The sequence below is a fragment of the Vidua chalybeata genome, chromosome 17 (genome assembly GCF_026979565.1).
Source record: "Vidua chalybeata isolate OUT-0048 chromosome 17, bVidCha1 merged haplotype, whole genome shotgun sequence".
In the NCBI taxonomy this organism is placed as follows: Eukaryota; Metazoa; Chordata; class Aves; order Passeriformes; family Viduidae; genus Vidua; species Vidua chalybeata.
In genome coordinates this window covers 5,608,568-5,624,089 of record NC_071546.1, presented here as the reverse complement: position 1 = coordinate 5,624,089, position 15,522 = coordinate 5,608,568, and the positions used below count along the sequence as shown (strand labels likewise).

Sequence of the window (15,522 nt, the reverse complement as noted above, 5' to 3'; positions counted from 1 at the left end):
AGGAGTGACGCTGCCAAAGCCTTGGGGTGTAGCGGTTTGGGCACCACAAGCACCTCTCCAGTCCGGGGAGCGCCGGGGGGCTTTGGGGTCCAGCCCCAAGCGCAGCTCACCCTGAGCCCCCGCCCGTGGCAGCCTCCCTCCCTCCCGGGTGGGACAGTCCCACCTGCCCGGGGGACAGCGGCTGGGAAAGGGGAAGGGCTGGGGGCTTCCAGCCACCACCCACCCGAGCCGGCTCCACCGCCTTGGGCGCCGTGCAGGGCTGCGCGCCCCGAGCCGCCCGCGGCTCTTGACAACGCTGATGGAGATCGCGGACCGAGCGGGCTCGTCGCCCTCCGCCGGTTCCACCGGAGCCCAGCGCCGCCGGGCCGGTTCAGCTCCCAGCGGGGAGCGGCAGCGGCGGGGGGACAGCGGGGTCCGGTGTGCACCGCGCCGTGCCCGGCCCCCGGCGCTGGCCGCACGCTCATCACCCTCCCCGCGTTCGGTGCTGCTCCCCGGTACGCGCACCCCACGGGCACTCGGGGGCTGCTGCGAGCACTCGGGGACAAAGCCCCGGTGCAGACGCTCGCCGCACCCCCCAGTGCCCGGTCCCGGTCCAGATCCCAGTCCAGATTCCAGTCTCGGTGCCCTGTCCCGGTCCCTATCCCAGTCCAGATCCCAGTCCCGGTGCCCTGTCCCGGTCCCTATCCCAGTCCAAATCCCAGTCCAGATCCCAGTCCCGGTGCCCTGTCCCAGTCCCTATCCCAGTCCAGATCCCAGTCCCGGTGCCCGGTCCCGGTCCCTATCCCAGTCCAAATGCCAGTCCAGATCCCAGTCCCGGTGCCCTGTCCCGGTCCCTATCCCAGTCCAAATGCCAGTCCAGATCCCAGTCCCGGTGCCCTGTCCCGGTCCCTATCCCAGTCCAGATCCCAGTCCCGATCCCAGTCCCGGTGCCCGGTCCCGGTCCCTATCCCAGTCCAGATCCCAGTCCAGATCCCAGTCCCGGTGCCCGGTGCCCGGTCCCTATCCCAGTCCAGATCCCAGTCCAGATCCCAGTCCCGGTGCCCGGTGCCCGGTCCTATCCCAGTCCAGATCCCAGTCCCGATCCCAGTCCCGGCGCCGGTCCCAGGACGGCCCCGACCCAGCCGGGTGTCCCCGCGCGCACGCGCGCTCCGGCCGGCTGCGGTGACGTCAGCGCCCCCCCGCCCGGCGATGGAGCCCGGCTGATGCCGGTGTGTGTCGCGCCCGCCCGCCCCGCGCTCCCCCCGCCGATGCCTGGGCTCGGCGGCGCCCGCCCGCCCCGCTGCGCCGCCCGCCCCGCGCTCGGGGCCGGGGCCTCCGCCGGACCGCACCGGACCGGACCGCCCCGCACCGAGCCCCGCCGAGCCGCCACGGACCTGCCGCGGGTGAGTGCCCAGCGCCCGGCGAGGCGGGGAGGCTCCCACGCCCCGCGCTGCGCTCCCGCCCGCGCCCGCTGCCCCCGGTACCGCGGAGCCCCGGCAGGTGCGGGGCAGCGGGGCCGGGGCGGTCGCACGCCCCCCGTCCCCGTGCGCGGCGCCCACCCGAGGATCGGGACACGCGTGGGCCCCCCCCGCCCCGCCGCCGCCGCCCCGGTGCGCCCAGCCCTGCCCTGCTGCTGGCCGGGGAGCGGCGGGGCCGCGCTGCCGTGGGCTCGCCAGCAATGAAAATTGAAATAAATCCAGTTGAAAATCGGGTCCCGCCGCTGCGGGAGCTTTCCGTGAGCACCCGGCTGTGTGGGGCGGCCCGGGACCCACTCGGCTGCGTGGGGCGGCTCGGAACCCCTCTCCACCCGGCGTGGTCTGGGTTGTTTTTCTTTTAGTCTGGGTTTTTAGAGGAAGAAAAGTGCTTTTTTTCTAGCCCTCACTGGCTGCTCGCTCTATGGACAGCAGACCCCACTCGTGTCGCAACTGGAGCTTGGAGGGTTGGTCACAGGGGGATTTTTGGAGCTCTTGGTGTTGCGGCAGTGCCAGGTTTAAAGTGCCGGTGCTTGGGAAAAACCGGGATGTGAGCAGACGGCATCTCCCTGTTCTCACAGGTTGGAAAACTGAGCGGCCGCTAAGTGCCGAGCCCGAGGCCGCACAGGAAATCTGTGGCGGAGCCGGGACTAAACCCCAGATTTCCCGTTCGGTGCTTTTCTTGCCTGGCTGGGGGCAGTGGTTTAACCTCACACTCTCGGGCTGCCGGGGTAAAGTCCTGCCCGGGCTATGCCAGCTCCTAGCCAGGGCTCCTGCGCTGGCAGCCGGGCGTGTGGCCAGGTGCCAGCAGAACGAGGCCTCTCCGCTGCCAGAGGTGGATTTGGAGAGCAGGGATGTCCCTTTGGATGGGATGCGGGTCCAAGGTGGAGACTGGGTTTGTGCCGCTCGGGTGTCACATTGGCTTGGCAAGCTGGCCTCTGTGAGAAGTGGCCCCATCCTGCTGCTCAGGGCACACTTTGTCTGCACCCCCAAATCTCAGACAATACAGTTTTTTGAAGGAATTCTCTGCTACTCTGATTACCTGATGGGAAACTTTTGGGGGAGTGGTAGGTGATGTGTCTTGTAAGGCCATGTGACGTACCTAGAAAAGCTCATGTACAAGCCTTTCTTGATCTGATTTTTCCCATTTCTGCCGACTAAAGGCATGAATTCTGCCCAGCCATGGGCTTGCTCTCTGCACAGTGCTGTAGGGTAGCTCCAGTTGAACAGGGAGGGTTTCCCTGCTATTCTCCCTGACTACCTACTCTGGCTGCAATTCCCAAACAAGGATCATAGTGTCCTGAGGAACACTTCTCCATGGATAGGAAGCCAGAAGTTTACTTCATTATCTGGAACAGCTTATTCTAAACTAATCTCTCTTTAAGAGATGAAGAGGGAGGGAAAAAAACCCAGATGCTCAAAAGCATTTTATTTACCATAAAAGAAAACAGCAATTTAATGATAACTTCTATTAACTAGGTTGGGTCTGTGACCTTGATGTATTTTACAGTGTAGCTGAGAAGAGGGAGCAGACTGTTCCAGTCTGTTTATTGTTTCCTCTTAGTGCATCCCAGTAACTCACAGCACACGGATGCCCACACAGTTCTGGAGTCCTGACCCACCTTTGGGGGTGGGAAAGAGGAGGCTGTTGGATCTCATTTGCTTCAGATACAGCCTAATCTGTAGCTGGTGTTAATTATATTATAGATGGGTTGGGATTTAGCATAGGTTTTTCTGACAGGGCTCAGCCTCCGCAATTCTTGCTACTGTAGAAAAGCTGTAGTAACTTGAAGCCCTGAAGTCACTCGTGGGAGCACATCCCTATCAATAAATTCCTTGTTGTAAAGCCAAGTGAAACCAGCCCCATGGGGACTGCTGGCTTTCATTGGTGAGGCACAGGGATGGATGCAGGTGGTGCTGGCAGCCTGGAGCAGGATAGCCTGGAGCAGGTGAGCCAGGCTGGTACTGAGAGCCATCTGGGTTGTCAGTGTGGGGAGATTTAAACAGCAGTGTGGCTCCAGTTTTCCTTTATATAAGTGTGTCTCCTTGCTCTGCAGGGTTTTCCTTCTATTTAGACCTCCCTCCTGCTCCTCCTCTCCAAAAGCCCTGTCCCCTGGTGTATGCGGGCTTTTCCCTCTGCTTTGGTTACTATGGTGTTACTATGTAAAAACAGCTCGTCTCATAGCTCCTGGAATTATCTGCACCTCGGGTTTGCATTCCAGCCCTTGTCCAGCCTTTCCCTGTCTGTGTGATGGGACAGATCTGGAGGCAGCGTTGTCTGCAGGGCACGGCTATGCCTTGGTCCCATGGGACCTTCTCCAGGTTTCTGGGCACCAGGATCCCACTGCTTTGTGCCAGGCTGTCACACACGTGCATCTCTTGCTATTCCTGAATGTGGGACAGTATCTGGGCTGGGATGAGCCCTGCAAGACCCGCTCACATTCATCCCCTCCAGGGACTGGGCTGATGGCAGAGAGGGCATCAGTTCTCCATGAAAACTGTTGGGAATGGAGACAAACAACTGGGAGTCCGTAGAAACCTGTGCCAACAAAAGGCAGAAGGGGGGAGCAGACATCTCCCCCCATCCTGCTCAGCCCCCCCAGCTTGTGCAAGTTAACCCCCATGGGCTGGCTTATTGCTGCCCACTTTGCTGCAATGGGTCCCTTGCTTCCCATCGCCTGCTATTATTATTCCTTTCTGGTTTTCCATCTGATTTGCATGTAAAAAAGCACGAGGGAGGAGGTTCACCCCATAGAGAGGTACTTGGTTTGCTCACAGCTAATGTAAATTATTGTCGCCCTCATTCTTGCAGGGGGCTGGGGTCACCCTGGAATAGAGGGATTTTGTTGGGAGAGCAGGAACCCAGAGCCAGGTCCAGGTTCCCCCCACCCTGCTCATCCTAAGGGTGATTTGCCCCATGCAGACACAGAATCATCTCTTTGCATTAAGTACACAAGAGATCAGGAGGATTATGTTAGTAACTTAAACACCTGCTCCAGGTGGAATGAGTCTAGTCCTGCTATGGACACTGTTTTGGAGATCCTGCTTGCTGGTGCCTGATGGTCTTTGTGGTGCAGGTCAGCAGCCTCTCTCCCTCTGGCAGCTGTGATGACTCTTCTGCTTGGTAGAGCAGGGTGATGCTTCTAATTATAAAGGAAAAAGTCCTGTACTTCTCCCCTCCTTTGTTTGTTTGCTTTTTCTCTCTTTTTTTTTTTTTTTCCTCTTGACAAATGTTCTAAATAACAATGCTTAAAATGCAAATGTAGTGAGCTTGCTGAAGTGACTGGGAAGGCCTGGCTGTGGTGGAGCTCAGGAGCTGGTGATGACACATGGCACAAGAGCAGAGCCCAGGCAGCTGGGTTGTCACCAGGGCAGTCACAGCCATGGCAGCCGTGGCTCATCTCCACGTGGAGGACGCTTTCATGTCCTTCAAAGGCTTTGTGGTTTCTCTTTCCTCTCCCCATTCACAGGGACACTGAGGGTGCCCTCTCCTTGTTCTACAGGCACAAGAAGGGGACATTTAACTGGACTCCCTTTTATCTGTGCACTCTTCACCCCTTACTACATTTTTTAATTAGAAATAGAAAAATTGGACAATGAGCCTTCTAAACTGCATGTCCAGTTGCAGTCATGGCATCTGTAAGGTTCCTTCTACTGCAGGCGAGTGCTGCCCTTGCTGTTCCAGCCAGGTCCCTCATGTGTTTTAGCACTTGCTTGGGGAAAAAAACTAAATAAAATAACATGGTGTTGAGGTTGCAAAAGTTTCCATTATAGCTCCACCCACACTCCTGCCCAATAATGCTCAGAAAATTCAGTCTGGGTGATGGGGCTTCCCTGCCTGTTTTTTTTTTTTTTTTTTTTTAATTTTAATACAGAGATACTTGAGAGCCATGTCAGGAATAGGGTGGGGAATGAGCTCTGGCGCCTGGCTCCTCAATGAAGAGCCTGATTGACTCAGGTTTAAAGTGTGAGCACTCAAAAATTCACTGAGCAACAGGCAGATGGATCAGTAGAGAGGGACTTCCAGGGGGGCAAGGTGGTTCTTTGCTCTTTGTGTTGGTGTGTTTAACTCTTCTTCTCCTGAAGAAGTGCCCTGATGTTGTTTTCAGGCTGATTTTGTCCCACTGGTGTAAAGGCATCAGTTTGCTCCTCTGGGAAGGATAAGAAGGGAGTTAGTTGCTCCTGGAACATGGCTTGGTGTGCGGGATGCTTGCAAATGCTCTGCTCTCATGACTCAGTAAATAAAGAGGTTTTCATGGGACTTATAAAAAACTTCTCTTTTGGAAATAGGTCAAGCAAATATTTATTTCCCTAAGGTGTCATGCCAGTGTTGCACAAATACTTGAATGGGTAGTCATTTTATTTTTCACTGCTTTGTTTCTTCCTAAGCACATTCAGTTCTTTTTTTCCAGTGGTGTAGGGACACACATTAATAATTGTATGTAATCAGTCCTGTCCCTCTCTCCATCTGGAAGTCTGTGCATCTTCTGTGGGCTTGTGCTCTACAATTGCAGTGCTGTAAATTGGAAGCTGTGACACTTTTTTCTTTACATCCAGATGCTTCTCAGCTGTGAGGATATTTTTTGTTTTCCAAAAGAGTTTCAGGTCAGTGTTGGGCCAGCTGCTGCAATGAATTTTAAAACAAAACTCCCAGAATATAGCAAAACCCAACAAAATGGCCATTCTGGTGTCTTGCTTTCCTGTCCTAAAGCCTCAGCCGTGGTATAGCTGGTGTCCTTTTGGAAAGTAACTCCGATGCTTGGGTTATCCCACAGATGGAGAGTGCAGTTACTGCCAAAAGCTTGTGCCCTCCTGTCTGGTGGAGCTCCTGTCTTCCCCAAATAATCAGGGATCAGTTGGAATCTGTCTTTAAAGAGGGATTGAAACTTCTTGCCTGCTCTTAAAATGGTAAAAGTAAAGAGTTTAGTTAAGAGGACCAAAATTAGGCTTGGAGTCTTGGATACTTGATCTTAGAGCTCTTCATCTCCAGATGTCCTCAGTGTAGGAGTAGCAAGGGTCTGTGCTGGAGTGCACTGGAATACTTGGAGTATACTTTGTGTAGGAGGATGTTTGAGATGAGGTTGTCTTGGATGCTTTTTGATGTGTAGCATATTTAATGAACTGAAGTCTTGGGTCTCTGTGTGAAGGGTCCAAATGGATTCCTGGCTCCTTGTGCTTGTACTCAGGGCAGGCTGCAGTGGCTGGAGACCCTCCTGGTGGCTCCAGGTCCTGCCTTGGGGCATGGGAAGCACAAGGATCATTCCACCTTCCAATGATGGAAAGCACTGGCCTTTCTCTTAGAGCCTTCAGGCTCTGGTCAGCCTTGCAGAGGTGGTCACCTCTCAAGCTGCACCTTGAGCAGGTGGCTTTGGACACCTTGAAGGGGTGAATGGGATGCCATTTTTCACAGCCCTGCTAAGACAGGTGTTTGCACTTTGCATTAAAGGTTAATTGGCTTTTCCATTGTTTCCTGGGTGTGGGGTGGCCCTTGGAGACAGATCAGCCTGACAGCCGGAGGTTGTGCAAGCCTGCTGTGTGCTGTGCTTTGATTTGTTAAACAGGATGTAAAAGCAGGCTCCCCATCTGAAAAGTATCCTGCTCTTTCTTTCTTTGCTAGGAATCATTTCCACGTCAGAAAACATTTAAGAGAAGGGAAGTGTCTGTATTTTATAGAGGTAGAGCTGACTTAAACCCAAAAATCCGAGCACAGACCCCCTCAGCTGTGCTGGCACAGGGGAGGCAGGCTGTGGTCTGGGCTGTGAGCAAGCAAATGATGTGAATATTTCATTTAGATCATAATCCACCTGTTGGGCTTTGCTCCCCCAGCCCTGCATGCACTGGGAAGTGCAGCAGATGTTTTAAATGGCAGCCAGCACTCCCTGCTCCAGTGTCTGGCATCTCCATGTTGCTTTACAGGCAGGAAAGACAGAGACTGAGGGTGATGTAGCAACAGCTGCAGGTTTGCAGATCCTTTTTTTTTTACTTATTTTCCCTCTGTTGTTCTCTCTGCCTCCGTGGTGTGGTGTTGTCCTGCTCTCCCAGCCATGCTGAGCTGTGGTTACCCTACCATGTGCCAGCATATTTTCTGGAGGTTGGAAATTGGGCCCTGGGAACACAGTAGTGCTTATTAGAGTACTAGAAATGAAGGTTCTGTGGAGTTGGTGTACTGGGGGTTAATTTTACAAAACCCCTTTCCTGTGAGCACTCACTGTGTGTCCAGCTGCTTCTAACCCTTTTCCAAGCTCCTTTTGCTACTCTATGCTCTCCTGACTTTCCTGGCCTCTTTCTTTTTCTTTGTCAGTTCTTTAGATGTGTTTTTTCAATCTTATTTTCTGCTATGGGGTCACCTGTGTGTTTCCCTTTGGTGTTGCAGGACATTGCTTTTCTTGTAAAACAGGATTTAGGTCTCTGAGCAGGTTGTGGGTGCTGAGCAGTTTCTGGCAAGCAGGAGATTGGGGAGTTAAAGGAATTTTTAAAAAGCCTTTGTGCTCCTACTTTGATCCTCTCTGGCACCTGGGATAGGTTTTGATTGTTTGTTTTTTGTTTTGGTTTGTGGGGTTTTTTTTGTAGTTTTCAAGGGGATGGTTGGAACGGAGGGGGTGAGAAGCAGCCCTTGCTTTGAGGGATAACCTCAAATAAACAGTGCTGCAAGGCAAACACTGCATCCCTTGTGTGCTCAAAGCCCTGCTGTCGACAATATTGCTGTGCTTGTCCAGGTGAAATGAGATGGTAAATAGTATTTGAGATGCAGTAGTGAAATTAGGGATCTCTCTGCCGAGTAGCTCTGAAAAAAGGAAGACCTGAGAGCGGGATAAGGTGGTCCTTGCTGCTGGGCTGGGCTTGCTCTGTCCCTTGTGCTCTTCTTGGTGTGAGGATGAAGCCACCCCAGTCCCCCAGAGCTGCTCAAGGGGCAGGGGACATCATTCCTGCCTCTTTGTGGGCATTTCAGCATTGCTGGAGCCTTGGCCTTGGAAATGGGGCTCATTTCCCACATGTGGGGAGATTTCCCTTCTTAATTGCAAATGTCAGCCAAGTGGAAAAGGGTTGGTGTGAGGCAGTGGAGGATGGGGGGAACAGCAGAGGTGTTGATGAACAGGGGAGGGTTGCATCGCCTTCCCAAAATATCTGCTCTGTGGATTTCATTTCTGCTCCAGTCCTTAATGCTGGGAAATGCCTTGTGCATCTGCTCTGCTGGGGCTGTGTTTGTCAGGGCATTGTAGGCATGAGGCTGGGAACAAAATGGGAAAAAACACCCCCATGCTGAATGTAAAATGTCATTGATTTCTTTCTCTATTTTTTTTTTGTATTTTTCTTCTAATTTAATCAATTCCCTACTGGGTTGTAAATTCCAAATGTGAATGGGAAATAATCTCACCAGTACAATAATTAGCATGTAACCAGCAGATGAAGAAAACCCAAACTGCTGAGCTGATTGGTGAATGCTGACTGTTTTCTGAATTAATTTCAATAATCACATCTCCCATTAAAAAGAAGACAGGGTGGGGAGGAAGTCTTAAATTTTCGTCAAGCTCAATGTAGCGAAAAATGGTATGTGCAGTGTAGCTGTTCTGCATGTGATTAGAAAAAAAGAGCTGAGGGACGTTCTTGGAATTGAATTACCAACAAAGTATTGCTAGTTTTACAACCAAGTAGCTCAATTTCACCTGCTTTTTTGGGAAGAGAAATAGAATGTAAGTCAAATATCCATAATTTTATGTAGGTGTCTAACAGCAAATTGTCTTCTAGTGGAGGAAAACATTCCCTTGCAGTCATGCTTTGCTGCAAGATGCAAAAACAAGTCCACTGGAGTAGTAGTGAAATATGGTCATTAGTAGTGAAATATGTTTCATGTGCATCCATCCAGCTCCCAAATATTTTCTTCTTGTGCTTTGAAGGGAGAGCTGGAAATTGGTGTTTGGGAAGGGGTGGTTTCAGAGCATCCAGGAGCTGCACACCCTCTTGGCACAGGGATCTGCAGCCCTGCTCTGCTCTGCCTTCTTCTCCTGCCTTTTTTGGGCTGGTTCTGCCCCAAAGGTGGGTGGTGTTTGGAGGAGGTAGAAATCCTCTCTCAGCCTTGATACCTCCATGGTGTCACATCCAGACAGCACAAGGAAAGGTCACCTCTGCAGAGCTGTACCTGGCAGCTGGTCTAATTACGCACCTGAATTCACAGTCAGGATTAGCAGAGATGATTTTATCTCCTAATGATGTTTTTCCCCTCGTGGCCATGGCCACCTCACCCTCAGGGCTTGTTTTCCACCAGCAAAGCACAGGTGATGCTGCTGCCAGCTGTTGGACAAGAGCATCACTTTAGAGATGCTTTTTCATTCAGTTTAAACTCAATTTTAGGAACATTTGTGAAGTTATGATAGAGCTTGGTGCTTGTAGGCTTATTTTTTTTCATTTATAAGTGCAGGGATTGTCTGCTGAAACCCTGGGCGTACAAGAGGTGGGTCCACACTGTGCTGCAGTGGTGAGAAATCCTGGAGTGTGTGATGGAGCCACCTTTTAATGAATGGAAAATGCTCATTCTGGCATGAAGCTGGTGATTCCATGTGCTCCCTGTTTTCATTGTGGGGAATGACACCTGCCCAGAGCCAGGAGGGAGAGCAGGTCCCACAGAGCATTTCTGGTGTGTGGCACTCAGGTCCTTTCCCTCCCAAGGCCTCAGGATATGCTGGTGTATGGTGTTATTGTCATATATTATTTAAAAAACAATTTGAAAAAGCCAGGCCAGCCCATGTGCTTTGAAAAAGAATTTGTTATTTTATCAGTTTGAGCTTGGTGGGCTGTGCAATTGGAGCGCTATGGGATTTTCTTTGCATGTTTTCCTAATGTTAGAGACTGTCTCAAAGAAGTATCACATTGTTTCATTTCTCCTCCACACTTGATTTTTTTTTTTTTTTAAGCTAATCGTGTTATGAGCTATGGATAAAAATGTGTGTTTTAAACCATCTTACTGATGGCTTCTGCTTTTTGCCTTTTTAAAATGCAATTAATCAAGGTAGAGACTGAAAAAAGTCAAAGCAGAGACTGAGAAAAGTCATTTGAGGTGAGTAAACAAGTTGGCTTATTTTTGTTTAATGAAAGCTCAAAAAATGGCCCACTGCCACTGTGTATGTTAAGGGTACCTTAAATACAGAGTGTCCTTCAGTGCTGACAGGCATCCCAAACACCTTTTATAATAAACCTCTAATTATAGCTTAGTGACTTTGTAGGTTCTCTGGATCAGCTTGGGAATATTGCACTGAAATCAGGGGGAATATTTATATTTTCTGTGTCGTATGTGTGAACCAGATTTAGAGCTGGACTTGGTGAGTGTGGTACAGAGTGATGTATTTATGGTGTGTTAGAGAGTTGTGCTTGCTGCTTCACGATGCAATTTTGGGGTTAAACTCTGCATTTTGGGAACTACTTTGTGAATGCAGCAGTGTGGATTCCCAAATCCAGACCCCAGCTGAGCTGGTTGGAAAAGGGTTCGGCTGGTGGCCAGCGCCTGCAGCCCATCGCTGCCTCCTGATGTCTGGCTCCTGGGGCTCTTGGATTACAGCCCAGCACTCAGAACCAGAGACTTCAGTGAAAATCTTGACTTCTTAAAGGGAAACAAAACCTCCAGAGCTTTGTGGTTGTGGAGAAAAGCTGGGAAATGGGAATTCTTGGGCAGAGAGTGGTAGGGAGATGCATTAACCTGGTTGTTTCCCACTATTCCAGACTGGGAACAGTGCCATGGGGTCCTGGGCTTGACTTTTGGCTTTAGAAGCTGGCATGGCAGACACTGCTAGGTTGGTTCTTTTCTCTGTTTATTTGTTTCTTCCCTCCTTCATTTTAATACTGTCTCCTGGGAGATTCCAGCTGAAGTCTATTAATTGCTGAGATGTTTCTTTTCCCCCGTCTGTGGGTGCTGGGTCCGGTTTGGCTGCGCGTTGTTTCTGGCACAAAGGGAGGAGCAGCAGGACAGAGGAGCTGTGCTTGTGTTGGGTGTGTGTCTGTATGTCCTGCAGGGGTGCCCTGTAGGTGTTACACACTCGTGTTTGGGCTCAGCCACACTTCCACAGCAGCAGCAGAGCCACTGCTCTGTGCCACCGAGGCTCGTCCCCCATCAGGAGCTCTGTGTGTCCGTCCCCCAGGTTTTGATGGACCTTGCTGAGTCAGTGTGGGGTTTTACTTCAATTTATCTTTCTCTTACAAACCTTGGAGGTTTGTGAGATGATTGATCTGATGCTAAGGGATAACTCTGGACAGCTTTCTGTTGGTCCAGAAACTCTTGGAGAGGTCTGGGAGGTTCCCACCAAAATGTACTGACCAGTGGGACATTGCAAAATCCTGAGGATGGATCAAATCAAGTGACAATTCATCAAAAGTTCCTTCTGCTTGGCCATCAGTCCTTGAAAATCTAGATCACTTTGCCCTCCTACTTGAAAGATTTTCTCCAGAATTGTGTATTTTTTCCCCATCCTAATCAATTTGAGGTCCTCATGACCCCAGGAGATGGAGCTTCTCTTACACTGATGCTCCCTGCAAGGGCATCTTTCCTCTCTCCAAGTATTTTGGAGCTCGTGATAAAATTGCAAGGCTTTGGCAGTGCCCGTTTGGGTGCTATTTGTGTGCCAAACCCTGCTGAATACATCTTTTATCACAGATTTGTAACAGTAGCTGTTGGAGGGGAGCTTCACAGGAGAAGTGCTTTCAGAAGAATGGTTTTGTATGGGAACATTGTCCTGCAAAAAAAAAAAAAAAAAAAAAAGAAAAGGACCTTGCAGGCAAAAAAAGAAAAAAAACCCCAACATTTTTCATGTTGTAAAATTTGCCCATTAATTTGGGTGAATCAGGTTTTGCTTCCATTTCTAGACAATTTTGTCTGTACTCTTTGTACAAACAAGCACTATTATTCTCCAGGCATTTTTGGGGAGAAAAAAAAAAAAAAAAAAAAAAAAAGACATGTAGGTTCAGCTAAGAAATGCCAGAATCCTTGTTTTGTGTAACTGTCCCGGGGCTGAGCCCCAGCCAGGTCCCTGCAGGAGCTGGGATTGGGACCCAGCTGGCACTTTGCTCAGGCTGGCCTCGTTCGTGGTGTGGAGGAAGGTGGATCTGTTCATCTGGTCCATCTTAATAGGAGAATTGAAGGAGAAGAAGAGGCAGGAGGGTTTCTGAGCAGGAGATGGAGTAGCAATGGAGGAGGTGCAGCCTCTGGGCAGGGCTCTGGTGTGCTCAGCTCTTGTCTCTGCTCGGGGTCCCACTGAGGGGCCCTTTGTGGCTGCTCTTGAGTTGAGCTGTGTCTCTGCAAGAGCCTGGTGGTTCTCAATGGCAGAAAGATAAAGCTTGTCCTCCCATGTTTGCCTCACAATTAGCAGTGCTTTTCCTTTAATAAAAGGATTTTTCATGGGAAAACTTGCCTTCAAATCACACTAGAGTCCAAAAGTGTTCTGGCTGCTGAGCATCCCGTCTCCAAGGAGGGGGTACACGGTGCTGTGCTCCATTTGCAGTTTTGGTTTGGACCGTCATACATTGTTCTTAAGTAGCCATTTACTCTCCTTCCCATCTCTCTGGCACAGGAGGAAGAGAATAAAACATTAAAAAAGGAATGTGATTATAATCCTGTAAAAACTGTCAGAGGAATTTGGCAGTGGTTGCAGCCTGTGAGTGTAATACATAATATTATATTCATTTTTTTAAATGATTAGATTTCAAGCTGACAGTTTAAATGACAAGTCGCCTTAAAAAGATATTATGGACAGTGTAAAGACTGTCAGTGTGATTTTTTTCTTTGCTAACTGTGGAGTTTTCAAGGTCTATGCACCCCCCCAAAAATAGGAGCCTTTGGCTTTTGGCAAGCTGCACGTGGAAGCTGAGAGCAATGAGGTCCCTTGTATTAATAATTTGTATTATAATAGCATTGTCACTGCTGGTTCCCAGGCTTTTTTTATCCCTGACTTAATGGCAGGGCTGCCTGTCAAAGGGAATTTTTTTGGGGAAAAAACTTATTTTTGCTTTTGTTTTCTCTTTGCTCCCACAAAACCGTGTGTGAATGGCACCAGTAACTGCAGCTGGGAGGGGCTGGACATAAGGGCAGAGGAACTGTTCAGCCATGTTATTGAATGTATTGACAGTTTAAATGGGATATTCAGCATGGGAAGCAGATCTCAGGGGACTGACAGAGTTCCCCATCCCAGAATATCCCAGCTCACAGCAGCAGCTGAAGTTAAAGATGCCAAAACCTCCAGGCAGTGCAGGAACGGAGCCACAACTTCCCACATCCTGCTGTAGGCCTGGGATTTCTGGATGAAAGGGAAACCAGTGCTCTTCTGTTTCCTCAACTGGAAAATCACACAGATGATCAGAGCCCCATCAGGCCTTGAATAAAACATGGAACAAAGTGATGATTACTGCTCTCAAATAATAGATAGTTAAATTTCTCTTTGTGTCCCCTGTGGTTCTCAGAGCATCTTTTGGGCAGTGAGATGAAAATGAGAGGAGTGGGAGTCTGTTGTTTCCTTTTCTTGGATGAGAAGCTGACTATCATTTGCTGACTTTTAATGCTCCATGTTGTATGCACCTGTTTGGTTGTTTTTAAACCCAACCTGAATAGGATTTGAAATTTGTAAAGCTCTGCAATAGGAATTTTTAGCGTCATGAGAATATTCCATAATTCCTTCTCTTTGCAATGAAAAAATTATTCCAGTAGACATGGATTGGACCACGATCTGCTTGTAAATTCTTGGGGGTTAGGCATAAAACTCAGCTGAAAATAAACATCAGCATCAGGAGTAGTATAGTGCAGAAGGATGGGGGAAAGTGTCCTTGTCTGGTCCTGGCAGGAGAGAGAAGAAGAGTTTGGCTGGAGGAGATCCAGAGAGTTGTAAGGAGATTGACTGGAGGTCTAGAAATCCCTGCTCTGAGCAAACCTGAGCTGTTTGGCTCTAGATGGGAAACAGCAAGGCAGGATATATATCTTCAGGTGCCTGAAAGGAAAGGGGGTGGTTGCTCTCTGTGTACACAGTGGGAAGAGCAAGAGGTCACACTTCTAAAATCGTAGAGAAAAAAGTTCAGATTAAATAATAGGCAAAATTAAGGCAGTATTTTGCCTGAAAGTAACAACAGGATTTGATTATCTGAAGAGTTTGTTGGGGGTTAAATTAACTTGGAAATATCTTTTTGATATTTCTTGATGGTCCTTGATGCATGAGGAAGATGCAGTTTATTCCCCTGCAGTGGGAGTTGTCTCACTGCTGTCCTGTGCTCCCTTCCCTCCTGGCCTGGAGTGGTGAGGCTGGAGAAGGTTGTTTTTGGTCTAAAATAAACAAGAGATGAGAAATGATGTTCTGTGGCTTAAATTTTCAGGCACTTAAAAAGATTGAAGTGACTAAACATAATGTAAATTTGCATGCCTCCCTACAAAAGCAGATGTTGCCTAGAAATATTTTATGCTCTTTGGTTCTGAAATTGAATGTTATGGACATTAAATTGTACAACTTGCCTCTCTCAGCGGTGAAACTTTTCCAGGACACTGGTTCACTTGAGTTGGAAGAGACAGAGAGGGGAGTGAATGATGTTGCCTTTAGCACAGCTATTTTTCTTTAAAGAAATATCAGTGAAGTTGAGTTCCCAGCTCTGTAAATAGAAACAGCCACTTCAGAGATCCTGAATAGTAACTTATCAGTCCTTTAAATGTACCTTGGGATTGGTAGCTTTTTAAAATCAGTGTTCCACAAGCAGCAGGGTCTGCAGGGCCCGACAGTCTCTGCTGGGCACTGTCAGAAGGTCTCACATGCCTGAGAAGTTTTCTTCAGGTCCATGTGGACACCTCAGGAAGGTGCCCATCTCTGCCAAAGCTGGGATCTTGCAAAGTGCCTTCAGAGCTCAGCTATTTCCTAGTTCTGAGAACTGCAAGAAAAGCTGAAACACCCCGCAAAGCATCTCCTTTGGAGACTGGTGTGCAGGGCAATTGTTTTTGTCTTTTTCTGTATCCTTTTATTCTTCCTCAGCCCAACCTCTGTGTGGACAGACAGGTGGGCTGGGGCCTGCTGTGTCTGCTTGTGTGAGTCTCAGGTTGGACCAGGCTTTGCTCTGCAAG

General features: G+C 49.5%; 1 protein-coding gene across 3 annotated transcripts in view; it reads left to right on the top strand.

Moving 5' to 3' along the window:
* The first annotated feature begins 1,293 nt into the window (after positions 1-1,293).
* ZHX3 (zinc fingers and homeoboxes 3) overlaps positions 1,294-15,522 on the top strand; it is a 46,864-nt gene continuing 32,635 nt past the window's right edge. For 2 of the 3 annotated variants that reach the window (XM_053958578.1, XM_053958576.1), the window contains exon 1: positions 1,294-1,382. The gene's annotated coding sequence lies outside the window, so the exon portion shown is untranslated. The remainder of the gene's footprint in view (positions 1,383-15,522) is intronic. The other variant, XM_053958577.1, reaches the window with a different exon arrangement.